Genomic DNA, 25,273 nt, shown 5'->3' on the forward strand with positions numbered 1-25,273 from the left:
ATATCTATCTATCTATCTATCTATCTATCTATCTATCTATCTATCTATCTATCTATCTATCTATCTATCTATCTATCTATCTATCTATCTATCTATCTATCTATCTATCTATCTATCTATCTATCTATCTATCTATCTATCTATCTATCTATCTATCATCTATCTATCTATCTATCTATCTATCTATCTATCTATCTATCTATCTACTATCTATCTATCTATCTATCTATCTATCTATCTATCTATCTATCTATCTATCTATCTATCTATCTATTATATTTGCACTTCAATTCCATTCTGGGAAAGTAAAGTAAAGACTACTTTTAAGATTAACTGCCTAAAATTAATATATTGACGCCTTATAGAACTTGCAGGGAATTTTTGCATGCGTGTCTGTGCGTTTATGAGTTTGTCCACCATAATGCCTGACATAATATTAATTTTCGAGAAAAAGTAGAAAAAACTCGTTTTTATAAATCTACACACATGCATAAATATACTTACACTAAAATATAATGCCTTAAGCTTTTAATATACATCATATTAATGCATAGAGTTTGTTTTGAAAAATATTAATAATTATTCTTATATTTTTATTAAATCATATTATTTTCAATGATGAAATTTTTGAATAGGAATAAAAGTAAATTATAGTGTATGTGGCACAAAAAATTTATTTTGTAGAAATTTAATAAAATTAACGCAACAAGGTTGCATAGACATTGAAAACAGTATGATTTGTAATTATTATACTGAACAGTGTGAACATTAGTAACTACGTAATGAACAATGTTTTCAATTTTAAATTGCGTCGCGTTTTTTTGAAGGGTTTTTTTTCTATATCTTTATAAATTGTTTTAACAGAAACAATGTTTAACTAATTCAATTGTTTTCTTTAATTTTTTTTTGTATATTTAATTTGTTTTTGTTTTGTTTTTTTTTTTGATGTGTTCAAACAGCGCTCTCGTTTTAACAACTGTCTGCTGACAATTTCCGTTTGTTGCCATACTTCCGTTCGGCATTAAAATCGGAATTGTTCAAAATAGAATTGTTTCAAATCAACTCAACGGAAAACCAAGCTACAATTGAAAAAAACATTTAAATAGATATATGTATGTACATTTGGGTTACAAATGAAAAGTTTAGTTTTTGTTAACAAAAAAGAGCAATTAGAATTTAAAAAGGAGCCATAATTCTGTTGTAAACAAATTTAATTTAGCTTAATAAATTAGATGTTACATTATTATTAAATGAATGAAAAATATAATTTTTATTGAATTTTCTCCTAAATTTAAACACATTTGTCAATTTTTGGCGGTTGCAATTTTTATAAACTAATTGTAGCTATTTAGTTTAGACATTCGTCTTCTTTAAACATGAAATAAATAAAAATAAATTGATATATTATTTATTTTTTTGCGGTTTTTCAACCTTCGAACTAAACGTGCCAGTAATGAAACTAAATATTTTATATATTTATTCAATAAAAGCCACAAATAAATAATTAAAACTAGAAATTGATGTATTCAAATATGTATAGACGATTGTTTTACGTTACACATATTTGAAATACCACAATTTAATTGCAAATGAAATAAGTAAGAATTTATCGGCATATCCGATTGGACTATAGCAGCTAAAATCTGTGATAAAATCTGTCAGATCTTACAACGTTGGCAGAAAAATGTTCAGAAAATGTCTAACAATCGTGTGAATTTAAAATTTTTATTTTGAAACGTTAAAAAACATTTCTGACAAGACAAACATTTTATTTTAAATCTTTAAAAGTTTTACCTTTAGCTCTACAGTGAATGTGTAGGGAATAAATAAATTGATACAATTATTAATCACATTTTTACTGTTTAAGTTTTAAAATAAATTAAATTTCTTGAATTTAAATAATTAGAAAACAACATTTAACGTTTACTTTAAATCTGTTGCACCCTGTACGTATGACTAACATTTAACACAAAAACTATGTATTGTTCATCAATCATACGCCACGTTTTCCGTGAAGTTTGTTTAACTCGCTGTTTTTTTTGTGTGCACAATATTTTTTTACGCGAATTAGTTACAGAAAGCAGTGAAGACAAATTTTATATATGACAATAAATACATTTATTTCTTATTTTTATCTTTGGTTGTCACATAAAACAAATTTATCATTTCACAGAATACAATCAACGACAGAAAATTCAATTTCTTAACCAATATTTTACAAAATAAAAACTATTCTTGCTACGTTTTTTTTTTCTTAATGTTATTGTCAACTTTCTTTAAATAAAACTACAATTTTCTATAGAAATTCCTGTATGAGGAAGAGTTCCATCAACTGGTTGAAAAAGAAAATATAACCGCCAAAATGCAAACAATTCAAAAACCACTTCACGTGTCAGCCAATATTTGCTTAAAGAATTTTTATGCCATGTTGTATGTGTGTTTTATTAGTTTTTCCATATTGTAGCTGCTGTATTGTTGTAAGTATGTATGTTAATATGTAAAACTATAAAACTGACATCTTTATTTACTTCAAATTTTTACCGAAACCCTTTCACGAATTTTCGGTACGTTAAATCGTTATAATGGGGGAGGATATTTTTATATCATATTCTGAATCGATTTAACAATTTTCATCATTGGACATCATTCGTTGTAACGATATTTCTTCAAAAAAAAATTTCGTGAATTTTTATATATTTTATGATCAATTGATCAGTCATCCTCTATATAATTTAACCTAGATTCGAGATATTGTGTCCTGAAGTTTGAAAAAATACCATTCAAGCGCTTTTTGAGACATTATAACAGCTCCAGGACAAAATGTTTTATGTCATCTGAAATTCCATTCTGTCAGCTTTAAAATAAAGACTTAACAGCTGACATATCTCTTTTCTTCTACGAGAGAAGAGATCTTCACATAAAGCTTGATACAACATTTCGTTATATATTCAATATAATTTGCTGTAATTGCTGAGATATAACCCCTTGAAGTTTACGGCTGGACAGATGTCTTTAAATCGAATCAGAAAGTAATTTTGAGCCGATTGGAACATTCTAAGATAGGCTTGGTTCCATATCTTTGTTCGTTAAAAAAAAATATTTTCAAAACATAATACCCTCGCACTAAAATAGTGTAAGGTATAAATACCATGAATAATATATCGAAAATCATGGGTGAAGATATCTCGAAGAAGAAAGAAGATACATATGTCAGCCTTTATTTTAAAGGACCAAAAACTGTTTTCAAACTTCAGGGCGCGATATCTCAAATCACAGTTATGATGGAGAAAATCTGAGATCAGATTCGGATTCAGCGCAGCTCGGCCATTTATTATATTAGTAATCCATTAGATTCATTTAGGAATTTTTACTCGAAAATTCCCGAGTAAAATATTTCTCAAACCTATGTTAGTAAGGATTCAATAAAATAAGTTTTAACAAACATTGGAATCGACATCAATAAGTTTAGTGCCAAAATATGAAATTTTGTTAAGACTTTATTAAACAATATACAAATGTTCACCAATTTTCTTAAACGTTCTAACTTGCCCTCGTATGTATGTCAGAACGGGATATCTGAGATACGTGTTTAGTATGGAATTTTTTTCGGATATTTGTATGTTGCTTCACAGAACTCATTGTTTGCATTTACCTTCAACATAAGCATCGTCATCATATGGTAGTGGTTTTACTTTCGTTATTACAGCTGCGTCTTGTTATTGTCCTCGTCTTGTTCATCGTTCAGTTGCAAATAGAAGTTGATGTTGTTGGCCTATTTATTCTGTACACGTTGTTTACATACCTTAGTTTTTTAGTTGTATTATTGTATATTTCTTACATTTATTTTCTTTTTCAATTTCTGTCGTTTTTTTTCAACTCTTTCAATAAAAACTCTTTTTTTTCTATTACCTATTTTGGTAGTTTTTTATTCAATTGGTTTGTTTTCTTTTTTTTTCAATATTCATTTTATTGTTTCGTTCCTTTTAACAATAAACAACGAAAACAGCAGCGACTTTTAGCGATATTGAATGTGTTTTTCTATGTGTTTTTGGGGGGTATATTCTTGCATTACACGATGTATACTTATTGTGGAAAAATACATACTGTGTAATTTTTAGAGTTAGGTTGGTACATTCAAAAAAGCTTTAATAGAATAAATAATTTTTACAATACAAATTTTAAAAATTTATAAGTATGTTTGTACTTATGTAGATGGTTACAGATTGATACCTTGTAATATAAAATATTTTCGAAACTGACTGATATGATGCCAAATCTTTTAAGAAAAAATTGGTAGTTGCATTGATGTACCATCCTACTTTATCATTTCATTCGTTCAGGTCTCATTCTTTATTGTTGACGATTGTTGTGTCGTTGCAAGGTATGTATGTACATATGTTTTTATGCAGTACGTTTATATTGTATGTACACCTGTATATATGCACATATATTTGTGTTTATTTTTAGTAAAAACTGTTTATTTGCAAATATATTTGTTGGAAGTATATTTCATGCACTTTTGTGTACCATCATTGAAATGTTTACAGCCCGTTCTCAAGGTGTTTATTTTTTATGATCGTTTCTATTCTGTTGTATTAGTTCATACATCATCTTGGCTATTTCATGGTATTGAAAAGCATAACGTTGATTTGAGTTTAAGTTAAAGTATGATATTTTTCATAGTCTTGTTATGGAAATTGAAGGTGAAATGGTTGGAAAATTTAAAATAAATTATGTTGTTTTCATATCAAGCAGTCGCTTAAATAGAAAAAGACTTAATAGTGATTTTCACTACTTATTCATTAGCATTTTTACTCTCTTACAAATAAGTGCTTAAATAAGTCATTATAAATAGTGAGTTTAAAAGTTGTGTTGTTTTCAATAATTCACTTATAAAGAGTTGTACCACGAAGAAAATCCTCACAAATTGTAGTGAATTATGTATTCCAAAGCCCTATTCGGGGGGTACGGTTGTATGGGGGCTAGGTCATGTAATGGAGTTATTTCAACTTTTTTCAATAAGATTCGGTCGGATATGGCTTTAATGACGCAGAAAGTGATTCTGACATTTACTTTAAGTTGAGTGTAGGACAAATGTTTTCGGTTATTACAAATATAGTGGTGTAGGGTATAAATACACATTTTTAAAATACTCACTGATGTAGAGGGTCATATGGTTGAACGTGCCCGTCTATACATTGTGTAGGGTGTTGTAATATAAGTTTCAAAACGTTATAAATTACTCAAAATTCCGTGCGAATCATTCAATAGAAACAAGTAAGATACTATAGACGGGCATGACCGACCATATGATACCGTACACCAATTGCGAATATTATATGTTATTCATTTTCAATAATAAAGCATTTAAGTTGAATCTTACATAGGATCCATAGGTTCTGTTCATGTACGGTTATGTGCTGACTAGGAGAAATAAAATACCGATTTCAATCATTTTCAACAGCCTTCGTCATTGGATCCAGGGAGCAAACAAACAACAAAATAACAAATTATATCGGTCAAATAATGCCCGATCTTTACGAAAATTGCTAGAATATTAAGATTTATATAAAAATAAGTTTTTCCAATTTTTGTAAGGGTCAAAGCCCTATTCGGGGGGTCCGGGCTTTTGTACGAAGTAAAATAGTGGACCGCTTTCAAACATTTTCAATAGCGCTAAATTCTAAATTTCATCAAATTTTCTCAAAAATTGCGACCTGTAGAGTGCGCAAAAGGTTTACATGGTTACACAGACAGACAGACGGACATACATAGCTTAATCGACTCAGGAAGGGATTCTGAGCCGATTTGTATACTTTAAGGTGGGTGTAGGACCAATATTTTTGGTCAGCACAAACGCATAATACCCTCCCCACTATAGTGATGAAGAGACGTTTTACTCTAATAAGATTTTATTATCTTCCTATTTAACATAACATTTTCCAAAAACAGAAACAATAGGCGTATGATTAATATTTCAAAAGTCATACGCTATGGCGGTCAATAAGTTTCTTGAAGATTAACTTTCATTTCTCTTAAAGTATTTCAGGTTATAAAAGTCTTACCTCTTTCATAAAAAGACCTCGTCTTGAAAAAGTGCACACCTCTAGATGCAATTTATTGTGTTTGCAAGAAATTCCTCAAGAAAATGTATCTGTAAAATAAAATAAAACACAAAATAAAACTTTATTAAAAACTTGAACGAAATCTGTGTGTAATGTGCATTTATTTTAGTATTTTTATTTTTGTGCCGACCTAAAAAAAAAACAAAACTAAGAAAAAATAACCAATTCACCATAAAGGCCATATTTTGTATGCCACTTTTACCAAAGAACGAAACGTGCTCGAGTGAGTTTTATAAAATTAAATAAAATTTATGTTTGTGCCACAGAAAGTTGTAACGCACACACAACATAAACAACTCTTTCATTGTTGTACTAGTACTTTTGTGGATATTTTTATTTTGGCTAAAAGCCTTAAACAAAAATAAAACCCAGCACAACAGCAACAACAACAACAGCAAAAATAACACTAACAACTTTAATAGCAACATGCAACATAACATTAACATCAGCAATGGTGGAACAGAAATACAAACAGCCAACGAACGCCATTGGTTATTATATGAGTCTGCAGTGAAACTAAACATCTACCGGAAGTGGCAAGAGCACACAACGAAAGGAAACATAATTCAAACTTCGAGAGGCCATGTATTGAATCTACTTTTCAGTATGACGACGGTTTCTATGAATGTATGTTAGTGAGGGGCGTTTATTTTCAATTTTTATGGGGTTATAGGCTTAATGTGAAACTAGCAACAAATAATAACGAAACAGTGAGTTGTTCAACCAAACAACACTTTACTTCCGCGAAACGCACAGCAAAGAAGAAGAAAACAGGCAAACGAAAAAAGCAACAACAATAGCAAATAAATTTGTGAAATACATGAATGCGTTTTTGCATCGGGAACGGCAAACAGATCAAATATGATGCTAAAGTTGTTTTGACAGTTACAATTTGTTTGTCTTGTATACATTTGTTTTTATGACATTTGTTAGCGAACATGTTGTGTATAATACATACGAAATTATACTGCTCCTGTTAGTCTAGGAAGCCAGCCTATGATTTACATATGTAGGTATAAATATGTGTGTGTTTGTGCCTGCAATGCTTCATTTGAAAATGTTGCTCGTTAAAGTTTGTTTCTTATAAACACTTTGCTGTTCATTTCTCAAGTTTTCTCCCCATTTTTACTTTTATTTTCTATCTCTAAAGAAGTGGCAAGAAAAGTCCTTTAATAAGGAAACTTTTCCACGAAAACTTATTTCGTTTTCGCTAGAAAATTGGAAAACCTTGTTGTACCGTCATACTCTCAAGAAGAAGAAGAAGATGAAAAAACCTCTTTAGCCTAAATAATAAAAACGAGTTTGGAAATTGTTTCTGTTTGTTTGGCTGCATGTTTCTTAACGGAAATCTTTAGCTGCTGGGCGTTATGGTAAACTAAAGTGGAAGTGTTAAAAGAAACCTTTTTTGCCTAGAAATTAGGTTGCGATTTTTCTTTTTTAGTTTGAATCGTAGAGTTAGTTGTGTTTCTTGTTTTCATTTTCTTTATGGTTTTAGTTAAGAAAATTGCAAATTTTGTTTTTATTTTGGTAAATTTTATTTGTAAGTTTTTGTAAATTATTCTAAGATTTTGTGTGTTTTACAACATTGTTTAGTTTTAAGGCGTTTTTCTTTTGTAACATTTTATTTTAGAAAATTTTGTCAAATTAAATAAAATTATTTTGAAAAAGTAGCATGTTTTGAATTTGTAGAAGAGTTTACTCTGTTATTTGTTAATTAAGTTAAAGATATTTCAAATTCATTCAGAATTTTATAAAGTTAACCATTACTGCTTTATTAAAAAATTATAAATACTTGGACTGACATATTGTTTATTTTCTATTATTCTCTTTTTGACCATCGTTTATCTATATTTTTGACAGCTTAACACCCACTGTGCTACCAAATAGTTCCAATAGTATTGTTGTTTCAAAACACTACCTTAAAACAATAAACAATGAGTTTAGTTTACAATACAAATCAATTGTTTAGAAGCGATAGTCAAGATTTGCTTTGCTTTTGAAATTAGGAATAAAAAATTTAACAAAAAACAATGGCGGCTCTTCTAGAATAAAAAAGTGAATAACGAATTGTAAATTTTTAAGTTAAACGTTGTAAGGATTTAGAGGATTTAATATTGCTTGCCTATTTTTGTAATACCCTACACCACAATAGTGGGTGGGGTATTATACGTTTGTGTATTGGTCCTACACCCACCTTAAAGTATACCGATCGACTGAAAATCACTTTCTAAGTCGATTAAACCATGTCCGTCCGTCCGTCTGGATGGCTGTCCATGTAAACCTTGTGCGCAAGGTACAGGTCGCAATTTTCAAGCTATTTTGATGAACCATACGTGTTTCTCGGTCAAAAACGAAGCCTATTGAAAATGGTTGAAATCGGTCCATTATTTCACCTAGCCCCCATACAACCCTACTCCCCGAAAAGGGCTTTTAAGTTCATAATTATGTTAAATATCGTAGTATCTCTTCCAAAATCGGAAAACCTTAGTTCTATATACGTCTTAATAATACTACCGATTTTCGTAATTATCGGACTTTATTTTGGTCATACAGGGTTTTTTTCAAATGAGTGTAATTTTTCATCTATTAGTGCTAGCGAAATTTGTCCAAAGGGCTTTAGATAGAAATTTCTTCAATGTTCCCAAAAAATGTTTTAATTTCTTTTAAATATTTTTATGGAATGGCCCCCTGTTCTCTATCAGAGATTGAAAATTCTGAAGTCAAAAATTATTAATTTTAGAGTATTGTTGGTCTACAAAATGGTTTTTAGTGGGGTTGAGAGTCATATTATTGTCGTAATTTTAATCTTATGTAGATTATCTTTAGATTATGCCCCTCGTAACGCACTAAAAGTCGTTTTGCCGGCCCGAAGTATTCTAGAAAAAAATAAAATAATTTCATTTTTGGTGAACACATCAGAACGGAGCCAACGTTATGTGTAGCGAAAGAACTGAGATAAACGTTTTACAATATTTTTGCATTAACAATTTATTTATTTATTTTCATTTTAAAGTAATATTTAATGACTACTATATTTACAATTTTCTCTTTTTTCATTCCAGGTAATTTAATAATCTGCATTTCCTAAACTCTTTTATGTAAGTTCATTTTAACTTTAGTTTACTAAACTAAAATTCCGGAAATAATATTCTACATTAAAAAAAAAAAAAAAAAAAAAAAAACAATGGAAAACTTGTGGTCAGTAAAAGAATTTCAAGTATTTCAATATTTATCATACAAATAGCAAATAAATATTAAAGTGCTTAAATGCTAATATAGAAATACACCTCATATATAAATGTTTTTGTTGAGTTATTTGTTTTGTTATCGATATAGTTTTTTGACAGTTAAAATTAAAACAAATATCTGGGTCCCTGTTAGATTCTAAGTCAATCTAGACATGCCTGTCTGTCTGTGCTTCTATTGAAAACACGAAATTTTCGAGAAATTATCTTTATGGAAGGTTTTCTTGGAAAATTTTATTTATTTTACTAACCATTTATGACGAGAATTTTAAAAGAAATTTTATTTCTTTTATGCCTCCAGAAATATAAATATAGTTATTTCTGATTTTAAAATTCTTACTAATATTGGAAGCTTCAGTACAAAAATTGAAATAAAATTAGAAACATTCTACAATCCTTTTCAAAGGAAATTTTATTCTTAAAATAAGAACAAAATACTTGATTCAAGTTCGGCTCAATCTTATTAATATTTTTAGGATCAAACTAAATACTTTTTCACATATTTGAATTTAAAAATAAAGGAGTTTCAAGCGCCAACACGCTTGCAAATAGATTTTTATTCAAGAATTTCTGTGCTCGATTTTGTAACTAATGCCCACTTCATTTAAGTGTTTTTTGCAAATTCGAACATAAATTTTTAAGTAATTATACTTTACACCACTATAGTGCGGAGGGTATTATGCATTTGTGCTGATGTTTGTAACACCCAAAAATATTGGTTTTAAACCCACCTTAAAGAACACCAATCGGCTCACTTTCTGAGTCGATTTAGTTATGTCCGTCTGTCTGTGTGTCCATGTAAACCTGGTGTGCACGATTATTTGATGAAATTTGGCGCTTACTCTTCTTTCGACCCAATAATTATAATCGGTCCATTATTTCTCCTAACCCCCATACAACCGTACCCCTGAATAGGGTTTTTTGGCTCATAATATGTTAAATGTTCTTGTATTTCTACTAAAATCGTCAAAGCTTAGTTTTATGTAAGTATAAATGATACTGCTTATTTTCGTAATGATCGGGACCACAGCCCCCCTACAAAGTCCCCTTCAGATAATGACTTGAAGGTCAAAATTCACTTATAAACACCAATATCACGATGAAATTCTGCATAATGTAGACGCAAATTCCTTTAAAATAATATACATTTTTTATATACTTCTCAATGGTATAGGGTATTACATGGTCGGCCATGACCTACTATACAATCTTACTTGTTTTTAAGATTGAATTGAGAATAGTCATTAGAATCATTTTGTGGACCAAAAATACTCTAAAATGTTTTAAATTATTTTTCCCGATCAGACGTTGAACTGATAAAATATTGAGAACTGTTACTTTTCACAAATTATAAAGAGTTCAGAAATTGTTTTCTCGTGTCAACATTGCAACAATTCGTTGTCGCAATCTAAACTTTATGCACATCCGTTGTCTAAATGTTAACAAACGTGGTAAGCTCACTATTCATAACGCATTTTGAGCTTACCACGTTGACAAAGTTGCGTGGTCTACATTACATGTTGTTGTTGTATGTATGTATATACTTGACAATAGATGTTATTGAAAAATTTGATGTTAATTTGGTACCACGCCTGTATATTTATTTTTCCCTCTGTGTATATGAGACTCTTAAAAAGGCTGTTCCTCAGAACACTCTAATATATATGATCAATTGATAATTGAAACTAAAAAAAATCATTAAAATTTTACAATACATTAAATTGTAATTATAATGTATCCATAAAACAATTTAGTTTTGTACCTAAAAGGGTTAACGCTACATAATCTCTTTACTTTCTTTCTAGTATTAATGTTCTCAAATCAATTTTCTTTTTAATACTAGCAAATACATACATACAATTTTGTTAGTATGTACCTGGTTTTTATTGATTCTATTCATACTTGCTAGTTTGTAGGTATCTAACAATTTATTTTTTACAAACATTAAAAAAAAATACGATTTTACATTCACATACATACATATATTTGATTACATGCTGTTATTATTCTTTCGCACATACTAGACGTAATGCAATTTCCAAATGTATTTTTCTCTATCTCATCTTTAGATAGGAAATGACAAAAATTTGAAAAAAAAACTTTTTTGTTTATTTTATATTTTTTCTTTGTTTTATTTATGTATATTTTGTATTGTATCATTTTCTATCAATGGTAGATTTAAATTTGATATTTATTTATTTTCTTATGTATATAAAAGAACAAATATTTTTCCAAAAATCTATAGATGTACTTGGATTGTTACGAACTGTTTGGTGCAGACTTTAGTTACATGTTTACAAGTATACATATGCATATATTTAAATTTTAAAAGGATAACAGTTCATTGGCTCTGCGAAATTTTGCAAAGCTGTTTCAATGAGTAAGTCTGTCTGCATTAGTTTTTCTTCTGGGATTTAAATTTTGTAAAATTTTCTACTTTTTTTTAGGGGACCCTCCTAATATGCGTTCACTAGTTTGTTTATTTTGAGACACATATCAATACATTTAATTGTCTTAGTAGTCTCAATAGTCTAAAATGTTGTTTTTGTCTTTTTTTCTCTTTTGCATACAATTGGCATTTCTACTTTTAATTGCATTATAAACAAGAGTCTACAAGTATGTTTCAATTCTTTTTTTTTTTTTGTTATTTTGTTTTTTTACTGTTTTTCTGCAGTTGTTTATTTAATTTGTAAAAATATTCAATTATATCAAGTGTTACCTATTGGTTTATTTATTTATAGTAAAGAAGAGTATATTTTTCTTATATTATTTTTTTTCTGTTTTATTTTCATTTAAATTATTTATTTGTGGTTAGAAAAGAATTTTGAAAATTAGAAAAGTTACAAATAGTTTTGGTATATATTTTTTTTGTTAAGGTATAAAAACATATACATACATATGTATGTATGTAAACATGCAACGCTTTCTTAATTAAGTATTTATATCCTACAAGACTATAGTGAGGAGGGTATTATAGGTTTGCGTTGTCGTTTGTAACGCATTTAATTATTATTCATATACCTACCCACAATTATAAGTACCAATTGTCTTAGAATAATTTTCTAATTCGATATTCATACATATGTATGTAACCGTCTATGTAAACCTTGTAAGAAAACTACAGTTTGTAATTTTGAAGATATGCCTCTTTTGGATAAATCCTATTAAAAATCGGTTGAAATAGGTCCATTATTTCACTTAGCCGCGTCTCTTAAAAATCGGCACAGCTACGTTGTGCTTGGACCTTATTTGATCCTAGTTCCTATACAAACTCCCCTTCGGAAAATAACTTGAATGAGGATATAAACAGCTTAAATACAATGGAATTATCACTAAATTAAACATTAATGCTTTTGTTTATAAAACAATTTTTAAAATATACTAATATCATATGGTCGGCCATGCCCGACTATACTTTCTTACTTGTAGTTAGTTTGGGAAAAATGTCTAGAATAAACAAGTAAGAGTTCTATATTCGGCTGTGACGAATCTTATATACCCTTCACCATGATGTGTTAAAAAACAGTCAGTACGAATTTTATTACAAAAAATCAAAAAATACCAATTGTTAAACGGTAAGGTACCAAAAAGTCCTCTTTTATGGGTTCTCACTTAATCCGGGTTCCACATGCATAATTTAATATTTCTAGGTTCAATATTAGAGAAAAGTACCTTTTGAAGAACGAACAAGTACCAAAAAGTCCCCTTTTATGGGTTCTCACTTAATCCAGACTCTACATACTTAATTTCATGTTTCTAGGTTCAATATTACAGAAAATTCAAAAACTACCTTTTGTAGAACGACTACCAAAAAGTCCCCTTTTATGTGTTCTGATCTAATCCGGGATCTAAATACTTAATTTCATGTTTCTGGGTTCAATATTATAGAAAATTCAAAAAGTACCTTTTGTAGAACGAAAAGTACCAAAAAGTCCCTTTTTATGTGTTCTGACCTAATCCGGGCTCTACATACCTGATTTCATGTTTCTAAGTTCAATATTATAGAGAATTAAAAAAGTACATTTTGTAGAACGAAAAAGTACCAAAAAAGTCAACTTTTATGGGTCCTTACCTAATCAAGCCCCAACAACATACACACAGACAGACAGATGGACATGGCTAAATTGACTCCGCTGTCTATAAGGATCCAGGGTGGGAAAATTATATTATAGAAATTACAAACGGAATGACAAACTTATATATACCCTTCTCACGAAGGTGAAGGGTATACAAATTGGAAAATAAACAAAATTTATTTATTGATATTTATGTGAAATATTTATGCAAAATTTAATACATTACTGATCTTGTATTTATCGATCGCTGCTGAGTCGATTTAGATGTCCGTCCAGCTGTATGATATTATATACAAATTGACGCATAGATTTATATAGATCAAAGAATCTATTTAAATTACGTTCAATTGGATAACGGAAACACGTGCCGGAAATCAATAGAAAAGTGTAAAATTGGTTAAATAATCGGAATTTATAGATTTGTTCCAAAATTGTGCCATTAATATATTTTCCCGCTATCTGATTGGGCTAAAATTTTAAATTGATTGTCTGTCAACATAAATTTTGGTTTTTATAACACTGTTTGTTATTTGATATTTATAGATCAATTTCTTAAGTATGACCTTATATGGTCAAAAGTGGTCTGTCCTGTCATTATAATAAATATTTGTGCAAGATTTTGCATTGTATTACCAAGGTCATACCATAATAAAACTGAATAATAAAAAAATTCAATGGTTTAACTAATATATCATAGCCACTTTATTACTAAGGCCATACCATGAAATAACTAGAGTAACAACAAAAGTCAATGGTATAGCTAATATAAATTTGCCATTTCTTTTCCCTTAATGAAGACGTCCCTTTTAGCAAAAAGAAAATTTCATGATCCCCTATTTTAGTTTGACATTAAGATGACTTAGACTTTTAGTTTGCTTTTATAAATTCTTTTTTCTATATTTAACTTTTTTCTCATTTCTGCTGCTCAACAATCAAAAAGTCATTTGAATTAAATGCACGTTTCTTTCAAAGCATTTTTTTACTTGTTTTTTGTTTTGTTGCTGCTGCTGCTGTTTTTAAAACGATTTTCACTCAACTAAAGATTTACAACAATTTCCGTTGCAACTACTCTAAAGAGGGGAAACTATGGAAAAATACAAGAAATACTACAATAAGCAACAACAAACAAATTGTAAAATATGTAAAAAATATAAAAAAAGTTTATTCTTTATAGATGTATGTATGTGTGTTTTTTTTTTGTTGCAAGTTAATGCTGAACAATTGCATACATGAGAGAGATAATGGGTATGTGTGTAAGTACTTTGGAAAAAAATTTTATGTATAAGAAAAACATTTAAATACAACTTTGTAACCATTAGTAACGCATATATTTAAAAATCTACTTGCATTCATACATCATATCTATCTTACACTTACTCACACACACACATGTAAGAATTATCCTTATATCCTGGCATACAAACAAAAAATACGCTCGTATTTGTACAGAAGTTTTAACACACAAACACTAACCTCCATATTCATAAATGCTTAATAAAGTTGTTGATGGTTTATTGTACGAATTTTGTATGGAAAATATGCGTAATAAACCTAAAATAAACGATTGATATTTTTATGAATACGGGGGTACTTATGTGTAAAATACTGAATGAGAGGGAAAAAACTGCAAGAAAGTAATTTCTTATGCACGTCATTACCTCACATAAGTAGTTTTTAACATGACGTTAAATTTTCTTTATTTTTTTTCTTTTATTTAACCTTTTTTTATTGTTGTTATGTTTGTTGCTGTTGTGCAGTCATATTTTTTAATGTATTTTATGCATTTACAGCTCGTTTAATAAAAATTTTAAACACTGTCTGTAAAAAAAAGTTGTGATATAAAACAAAAGGGAAAATTCTTAATATTTATATTTAAGCTTATGCGTGCAGTTGTATGTATTTCTACATATTTAAAAAATTTTATAATTTTTAATATAGCTGTAAAATATAAGAGTAATTGGTGCTAAAATGTAATTAAAAACCTCTATATTTTTAAATTGAATAAAAAAAATTAGATTTTTAAAAACTTTAATATTGAAAGTGCCATAGTACTTATAAGGCGAATAGAAAATATTCGGTTATAAAAATGTGTACTATTTTGTTAACAATTAGAAGAAATGCAAAAATTATTCTAGGTTTAGCAGTTTGGGCTGGCAATTTTCTATACATACTAGGGTTGACATTCGTTTAAAAATTGTTCGATTAATTGAGGAAAAAAATTGTTTTTCTTCGGACGAATAAAAAAATTTTCAATTTAGAATAAAGAATAATTCGAAAAATTTTTGTCGATTAATCGAATATTCGAATAATATTTGAATGTTACTTTTTGGATCTTTAAGTATCAGTCTTTTCACAAATTCTAAGTATACTGAACCATATTTCCTGGGCAAGATAACGGTGTAACCCCTTACCGAAAATTAAAATGAAGACACCTCATAGAGGATAGGATCAAAAAGGCACATCGGTGCTGGGCGATATGTAGGAGAACTAAGGGCATGAAATAGAGTCTTAGTCCTACTATGACATATAGGTTTTAAAAAGAGTAATTCGACTAATTCTAGCTTATGTATCAATAATCTGGTTGACTTCTTTGGACAAAAAGTGTAATATCAAACTACAACAGGGAGTTCAGCGTACATGCTGCTTGGGTACGAGTGGTGCCATAAGCACCAACGTTTCAAGCAAGGCTCTAGAAACGTTGCTAGATATTCCACCGAATGAAACATATTTAAGATATGAGACGGTACTTACAACCGAACGTCTCATAACTTTAGGTGAACTAGCCAAAAGCGGTTATAGGACACGTTATCAGTGTATAGTGGACAGATTGGAAGGCTATAAACAATCATCGGACGTGCCTGATCACACATACCAGACACAGAATATGTCGGAAACTTTGAAACACTGAGTCCAGATAGAATGTCTTGATCAAGCGGAACATTTCTAACGTACACTAATTGGGAAATTCTTAGGAAACAGAGTTTCAGAACATTGAAAGATAATACATTTAGTGGACACTATGTTTTTTTAACCAACAAACCCTTTTCTTCCACGAAAAGCAATACACAACAGGTCCAATAGTGGCCTGTTTCTAATACATTAACAAATAGTACGATTTTCTTTTATAAAACAGTTTGTAAAAACATCTGCAAAACAGGTACTTAATCATTATATACATATATCATTATAAAAGTCTCAGCTTACACTTTTAAATCTGTTGAGAAATTTAAAATAGGTTCAACTAAGTTACTAATTTATAAGTGTACCCAGCAAAAAAAGTGTGGAAAAAGATGTAGAATTTTCATCACAACTAGTAACCCGAAGTGCTTCAAATTCGGGTGTAAAACCTATGAATTTTACATTAGCGTGTCATTGGAGGGATGTTGTTCATTTTTGGCAGCTTTGAACTACATCTGATCTTATTTTTAGAAGCAGTAAAAATCCGATATTTGGATGTCAAAAATAAAACACATTCTCTTAATGACACGCTTATGTAAATTTCACAACTCTTTCACCAAATCTTGATGTACTTCAAATATGTTATTTGTAATGACTTTTCCACATCTCTTTCCTCACTTTTAACTGGGGTGTCATTTATAAGGAAATATTTGGTTTATAAAAGTGAAAAATATGAAATCGCATTTTAAGATGTGATTAAGATGTAGTTCGTAAAGTATGACATCAATTATTTTTTGCTGGGTATTAATGTACGAAATCCGTTTTTTACTCGTATCTTAAGATTTTGAAAGTTTTTGTTAAAATTGTATTTATATTTTATTAAATTATTCGAATAAAAACTTTTATTTCTTATTCGTTCAAATAATCGAATAATTCTTAAAATTTAATCGACTACTCGAATGAAAAAAAATATAGTACATTTTTATTCGAATAATTTTAAACACGAATAATTGACAACCCAAACACATACCCAGTAAAAACTCGATAATGACTTGTACTTACACAACCACTTACTTTTCAATGACTACTACATATCACCTGCATTACTTTAAACTACATTTATAATGACTTACATATAATTAGATACTTAAGTACTTTATTTTTAGTTGTGCCATTTTATTTGATCGCACGCTGGCAATTGTTATTTTACAAACACAAAAAGAAAATAGATCTTCTGAAAACCATTATTAAAATAACCCAGTAACACCACTGCTAGGTGAGTACGACCGCGAACTAACGAACAAGATGCTATTATTGTATGTGAGATATGTGTAAGTACTTATTTAAGTAGTTATTTGTAAGCGAGGGTGGTAAGTACTTGCATCAGCGTGTTAAAATAATGAGTTAAAATGTTAATGAATAAGTAGTGAAAAGCGTTTTTTAAGCTGGGAAACTAATAAACTTATGGGTAATGTCTTAATTGAAAATCTTTCTGTTCCACTTTTTCTATTTCTATTATACCTAAATAATCAATTTAAATTGTTGTGAAATTATAACAACAGAAACGTGTTTACTTTAGTCGTATTAAGGACAACAATCTCCTTACTTAGATTTGAAAATATTTAAAATTTGTATTATATTTTGAAACCCCTTTAACTTAAAGTCTTCCCATTAAAAATACTTATTTGTACAACTTAAATTTTTTGCTATCTTGTCTTGTACTCAAAGAGATATATCCCCTTAACGAAAATTTGTCTTTATATTTGTTTAAATCCTATATTAAAACTTGAAATAAATCTAAAAGTACTGAAAAATTTAATGGCTTATTAAATTTATCTAACATTACAAACTGTTTCTGTACCTTACATACATAGATATGTAAGCAAACAACAGGAAATAGAATTATTGAAACTATATAGGAATCCTCTTTAATATTTAATATTAAAACAAGTAAGAGTGTTATATTCGGCCATGCCGAATCTTATATACCCACCATCAAATCATCCTTATAAATAAACTTTGATATTATCGATCTATGTTAATTCATATGTCGATATTAATATGAACATCAGGGAAATATAAGGGCTTAAGCATGGACCGTGCTCTTCCGAATTAAAAATATTAATTTAGTTTGATCCAATATTTATAACCCTAAACTGTTTTTTTGTAAGAGTGGTTACATGGAGGGTAGAGTCAATTATGGACCTATCCTTGTCGGTTTATACAATAATTATTTGTATCTAATGTAGCTGTACTTGTATCTTTAATTCAGTCATGAGGTTTAAAATATTTATCTGAAGGGAACCGAAAATGGGTGTTTGATTAGTTATCCTCATCAAATTCAGTTGAAAACTTCCAGTCCTATAAAACTTCCGTAATTTGGAAGAACTTTTGAGCCATACATGAGCGTTAAAGTGATTCTCTGGAGTGAATCGTTAAAGGCGCCCCTATACGCCCACCCCCGTATAAGACAATTATGGATCGATACTTCTAAAATTTAAAACGATTTTTAGTTTTTGGCAAGAACAAAACTTGTTTACGTAGATTTTCACTGCTGTAATCGCTTTTTGAGTCAGTAATGAGCGTTAAAGTCATTATCTGAAGGGGAACTTATAGGGGGGTAGGGCCAATTACAGACTGATCCTCATAAAATTTAGTGGGAGATTTTAGCTAATACGAAAATTGTTTATGTCGAAATTCATCGAAGTACTCGCAGTTTTAAGCTAGTAATGAGCTATAAAGTCATTTTCTGAAGGGGACTTTACAAGTGGGATAGGGTTAATTAAGGACCGATCCTAATAAAATTTGATAAATAACTTTTGGCTTGGACAAAACTTGTTTATGTAGAATTTTACTTCTGTACTCACATTTTTGAGTCAGTAATAAGCCTTAAAGTCATTTTCTGAAGTGGACCTTATATGGGGGGTAGGGTCAATTATGAACCGATCCTTATAAAATTTTACGAAGAGATTTAAATTCTTATAAAACATGTTTGCGCCGAATTTCACCTCTATTGATGCTTTCCTTAGCCCGTTATGTGCGATAAAGTCATTTTCTGATGGGGACTTTATATGGGCGGTAGGGTCAATTATGGGCCTATCCTTATAAAATTTTACAAAGAGATTTAGGTTCCCATAAAACTTGTTTGTGCCGAACTTCCCCGCTATTGATGGTTCTCTTAGCCAGTTATGGGCGATAAAGTCATTTTCTGAGGGGGACTTTATATGGGGGGGGGGGGGGTAGGGTCAATTATGGGCCTATCCTTATAAAATTTTACAAAGAGATTTATGTTCTCACAAAACATGTTTGTGCCGAATTTCACCGCTATTAACGCTTCTATTATCCAGTTATGGGCGATAAAGTCATTTTCTGAAGGGGACTTTATATGGGGGGTAGGGTCAATTATCGACCGATCCTTATAAAATTCTACGAAGAGATTAATGTTCCCATAAAACATGTTTGTACCGAATTTCACCGCTATTGATTCTTCTCTTAGCCAGTTATGGGCGATAAAGTAATTTTCTGAAGGGGACTTTATATGGGGGGTAGGGTCAATTATGGAGCGATCCTTATAAAATTCTACGAAAAGATTAAGGTTCCCATAAAACATGTTTGTGCCGAATTTCACCGCAATTGATGCTTCTCTTAGCCAGTTATGGGCGATAAAGTAATTTTCTGAAGGGGACTTTATATGGGGGGTAGGGTCAATTATGGGTCTATACCTACAAAATTTTACAAGGAGATTTATGTTCCCATAAAACATGTTTGTACCGAATTTCACCGCTATTGATTCTTCTCTTAGCCAGTTATGGGCGATAAAGTAATTTTCTGAAGGGGACTTTATATGGGGGGGTAGGGTCAGTTATGGACCGATCCTTATAAAATTCTACGAAGAGATTAAGGTTCCCATAAAACATGTTTGTGCCGAATTTCACCGCAATTGATGCTTCTCTTAGCCAGTTATGGGCGATAAAGTAATTTTCTGAAGGGGACTTTATATGGGGGGTAGGGTCAATTATGGGCCTATCCCTACAAAATTTTACAAAGAGATTTATGTTCCCATAAAACATGTTTGTGCCGAATTTCACTGCTATTAACGCTTCTCTTATCCAGTTATGGGCGATAAAGTCATTTTCTGAAGGGGACTTTATATGGGGGGTAGGGTCAATTATGGACCGATCCTTATAAAATTCTACGAAGAGATTTGTGTTCCCATAAAACATGTTTGTGCCGAATTTCAGCGCTATAGATGTTTCCCTTAACAAGTTATGAGCGGTAAAGTCATTTTCTGAAAGGGGCCTTATATGGGGGCTAGGCGAAATCGTGGACCGATATTGCCCATTTTCAATACCAAACAAACTGCATCAACTAGAAGTATCTGTGCAAAATTTCAGCTCGCTAGCTACTTCCATTTGGACTCTATCGTGTTTTCAACAGACAGACAGACAGACGGACAGACGGACGGACATGGCTAGATCGTCTTAGAATCTAATAAGGACCCAGAATATATATACTTTTATGGGTCTTAGACGAATATTTCAATGTGTTATAAACGGAATGACAAAAACAATATACCCCCCATCTTTTTTGATGGTGGGTATAAAAAACTTTCAATTCCAATACTTTTCTCAATTGCTTTAGTTAGAAATCAAAAGCAACTGTAAATCCTTGTTTATGCCAAACCTAAGGGCTTTAAATCCTTTGTTTCTGTTTCTTTAAATCTATGTCCTACTGTTTCTATGACAACATATTTACAATTTATTTACCCAGAACAGACATAAAGTTTAAGTAAAATGTTACTTTAAGATGAACTGTGATGTGATATGATGTTGATGATGGTTGTAGCCCTTCAAAATGTATATAAAAATTTTTTTGTGGATTGCTACTTGCTTTATCTCACTCGCTCTCTTCTACTAACGCTTAAAATACAAGTAGTATAATCTAAACAAACAAAGAAACCAACATTGAAATAGAAAAATATGCAAGTGATGCTGTAATAAATACTTCAACATGCAACATTCTAACAACAACAACAGTAACAATAAAAATATAACAACAAAAATAGCTGCTGCAGCTATAGCAACATCAACAAATAAACAAAATGCAACAAACACAAAAAAGTTGGGGTCACGTTCTAATGTTGTAAAGTGGCTTTGAGGCAAGTTGCAGTTTTTTGCGTTTGTTTATGATTGTGTGTATATGAGGATAATATTTTATATATGTATGTATGTAAGTACTGTATGCAAGCTTAAACATACATATATTTTTGTATATTTGTTCTTGTTTTGATATAGTACTTTAGATGCTTGTGGATAAATATGTTTGAATGTTTTGTATGTTGAATCTGTTTCTATTTTAAGAAAATACCATAAGATTGTAAAATATTTTTGCTATTTTATTTCAAAAACAATTTTCTGCAATATTTTCAATATGGATCTTAAAATTTCCGTAATTTTAAACTTATCGCGGCAAAAATTATTAAAATTTTTGTTTTGGTCCGCAAAACGACTTTAAGTGGATTATAAGGGGCATATAATTTTCAAAATAATCTAAAAAAATTCTGAAATGATCCAAAACCTCTAAAAATCATTTGATGGAATTAAAATACTCTAACAAAATTTAAAAATTATTTTTTCCATAATCAGCTCAAAATTACGAAATATTTGAGATCCATTTATATACTTAAAATACAGCAATTTTAAAGATAATTTGATGAACTTTAGCACATAATTTACTTTTGAAAATGGTTAAAATTGGTCCATTATTTCGTATAGCTCTCATAAAACCGTACCCCGCGAATAGGGCTTTTGAGCTCATAATATGTTTATGTTCTTGTATCACTCCAAAAATCGGCAAAATTTTGTTTAATATAGGACTTTATTATGTTGCTGATTTTCGTAGGCCCGATGGCCTCATTTGACCCTATCTAACCCGTACTAAGTCCCCTTCAGAAAATGACTTGATGAAACACTAATAACACGATAATATTCTGCATAAATAACTGATGTAGGCGTAAATCCCTCCACCAAAATTTATAAGGATAGGACCATGTTAACCCCTCTTGTAGAAAATCCCCTTTTTTGCCAACAAATTGTTAAAATATTTCTGAATTAAGGTAAAAACGAAATTATTACTTTATTATTAAAAAAATAATTAAAATTTGTAACATAATTACTGGTGTAGGGTATCATATGATCGGCCATGTCCCACTATAAATTCTTACTTGTTTAGGTTTGTTTTCAGGTTTCTATTTTAGTGTTATTCTTCTTTATTTTGTTTGGAATTGTTAAAATTTATTTGATTTAAGTCATATTTTTTATAAAAAATCTTTTCTTTTTTTTACTTAGCAAATAAAGTTGTACAACTTGTCTGTCTATCTTTCTGCACGCAGCAAATTTATTGTGGTTTCAGATTCGTAGATTCGGTATGTTGACTATTATATCTTTTTTGCAGCTAACTACCACTAAAAAATAGTTTGAATAATGTGAATAAAGAAAATATAAAGCGGTTCTCTTAAGATTAAGATTAATATTTTATTTTTTTAACAGGAGCAAAGAAAACTACTTAATTTTATTTAATAAAAAAAATGCTTTCATATTAATAATTATATATGTAAATGGATTAATAATTGTTTATGAATATGTATGTATTTTCTAATAAAGACTTTTAAGTCATTGCACTTTAATTTATTTATTTTCAAAACCACCTTTAAGATTTGAAAAAACAACAAACAAAAATTAGAAATGTATCTTTCACTCTTTAATTATTTTTTATGTCTGCAATTAAGTTTGAGGTCTGCCACAAGTACAAAAATTTGAAGTGAATTTTAAACTGTAAGTTTCATGTACATGTTAAGTTTACCTGTTTTTTTGTTGTTCTTCAAATTAAACCGCAAAAGAAAAAGAAAGAGAAATTTTTTCATTTTGTCATTTAAAAGCTCTAGGGAAATAGGATAAAAAAATTATTAACAGACACAAGTATGTAAGTAAAGTTTTCCTAACAAGCACATCAACTTATACATACTTACATATTATATAAGTGAATAGAATTTTAGTCAGAATTGTATACAGATTAGAGTGGTTCCGTTTGTTTGTAGCAATTGGCTAGAATATAACTAGGGATCGACTTAACGATGTTCGTCCAAATACATTACATACATTAGAGTGTCTCGAGGAACAGCCTTTTTAAGAATCGCATGTAAGTTGAATATACATATATGTATGTAAATCCTTAAATAATGCCCGGATTGAGAAAATAGCTAACATCTGCAATCATTTGAGAAACTTTAGTAGAGTTGAGAAAAATCCTTAAAAGAACGCTAAATAAATTTGTGAGCCAATCTACTGTACTTGACTAAATTTATTTAATGAAAAGTTTAGAAAAATGTTTATTTTTTTCTTTGTAAAGACCACAAATCAAATGCACACATAATTTTTGAGAAAAATTTTTAGGTATGTTTTGTTGTTGCTGCTGCTGCTGCTTTTACCGAAAATAAGGTAAAAATCTGTTAATGCTAAAAGATTTTCAAATTAAATCTGATGTATTTTGTTTTTTTTTTCTATTTTTATTTTCAATCTGAATATGGCTTTTAACTTACATGCAATAAGAAACAAGTTAGAGTGCTATATTCGGCTATGCCGAATCTTAAATACCTTCCACCAGCAAACTACTTTTTATTGCAACCCATCTAACTATCCAATTTTTAGATAACTTGCCAAAATTTTTGTCGAACTAATTTTGATTAGGTCCAGAAAAATGTATATTAATACGCCAGTTCGAAAACATTTTAATAGAATGATGTATCTATGCACAGAATATGGGAGTTGTGACCAATTATGGACTGATCAGGAAACAATTTCGTATAATGATTTATATGCAGAAAAAGATCAAGTCTAATTTTACTCCAATAGCTTTATTAATCAATGAAATATGTGCGTTTAGATGACTTTAGGAAGTGGACTTTATATAGGAGCTATGAACAATTAAGGGCCTATCCGCAAAAATTTCGCAGAGTGAAACATATGTGCTCAAATCATATTTTATCATGATATCTTTATTTGATAATTAAATATGTCCGTTTAAGAGATTTTTGAAGTGGACCTATTACCAAATATGGACCGATCCAGAAAAAACATGGTACAATGTTTTATATGCAAAGACAAAACATATTTGTGTCGAATTTTCTCAAATTAACTTTATTTGACAATGAAATATGTGTGTTTAACTGACTCTCAGAAGTGGACCTTATATGGAAGCTATGACCAATAAAGGACCGATCCGAGAAAAAAGTGGTAGAATGATTCATATGTACACAAAACTTATTCAAGTCGAATTTTACCCCCATAGCTTTATAATTCAATGAAATGTATGCGTGTAAGTGATTTTCGGAAGTGGACCTTATATGGGAGCTATGACCAATTTTGGACCGACTGAGATCTACGTTGACAGTATGATTTCTGTTGATACCAATATATTTGAGGGAGTTAATAACGATAAACTAATTTCCGGGAATATATAACTTTGTATTGGGGCTATGGGAAATATTGGATCGATTGTAAAGATTTTGAACATAATTGATAATTACCCTGAAAAAATAATGTATGACAAAATTCATCGAAATATCTTTGGTGGTTTCTGAGAAAACTTCAAAAAAATTATGAAAAAAACGTATTTTTTTTCGAGGTAGTCTGAAATTTTTACTCATAACTTTTTATGTTGTGAACCGATTTTGCTCATTTTCAATACCAAACTGCTTAGGATAATAATAAATATTTTGGGTGAATTTGGTTTATTTCCTTTGCGTAGTTTTAACGTGAGCGTGTTTTACACAGACAGACAGACAGACGGACAGACGGGCATAGCTAAATCGACTCAGAATTTGATAAGGACCCAGAATATATATACTTTGTTGGGTCTTAGATGAATATTT

General features: G+C 29.8%; 1 protein-coding gene across 1 annotated transcript in view; it reads right to left on the reverse strand.

Moving 5' to 3' along the window:
* Positions 1-25,273, reverse strand: part of LOC119610620 (serine-rich adhesin for platelets-like) — a 190,847-nt gene that overhangs the window by 118,622 nt on the left and 46,952 nt on the right. The window contains exon 3 of the mRNA XM_037965917.1: positions 6,066-6,154. The gene's annotated coding sequence lies outside the window, so the exon portion shown is untranslated. The remainder of the gene's footprint in view (positions 1-6,065; positions 6,155-25,273) is intronic.

The sequence above is a fragment of the Lucilia sericata genome, unplaced genomic scaffold (genome assembly GCF_015586225.1).
Source record: "Lucilia sericata isolate MDLA Ls3-8-SP2 unplaced genomic scaffold, ASM1558622v1 Contig000029F_arrow, whole genome shotgun sequence".
NCBI classification, from domain to species: Eukaryota; Metazoa; Arthropoda; class Insecta; order Diptera; family Calliphoridae; genus Lucilia; species Lucilia sericata.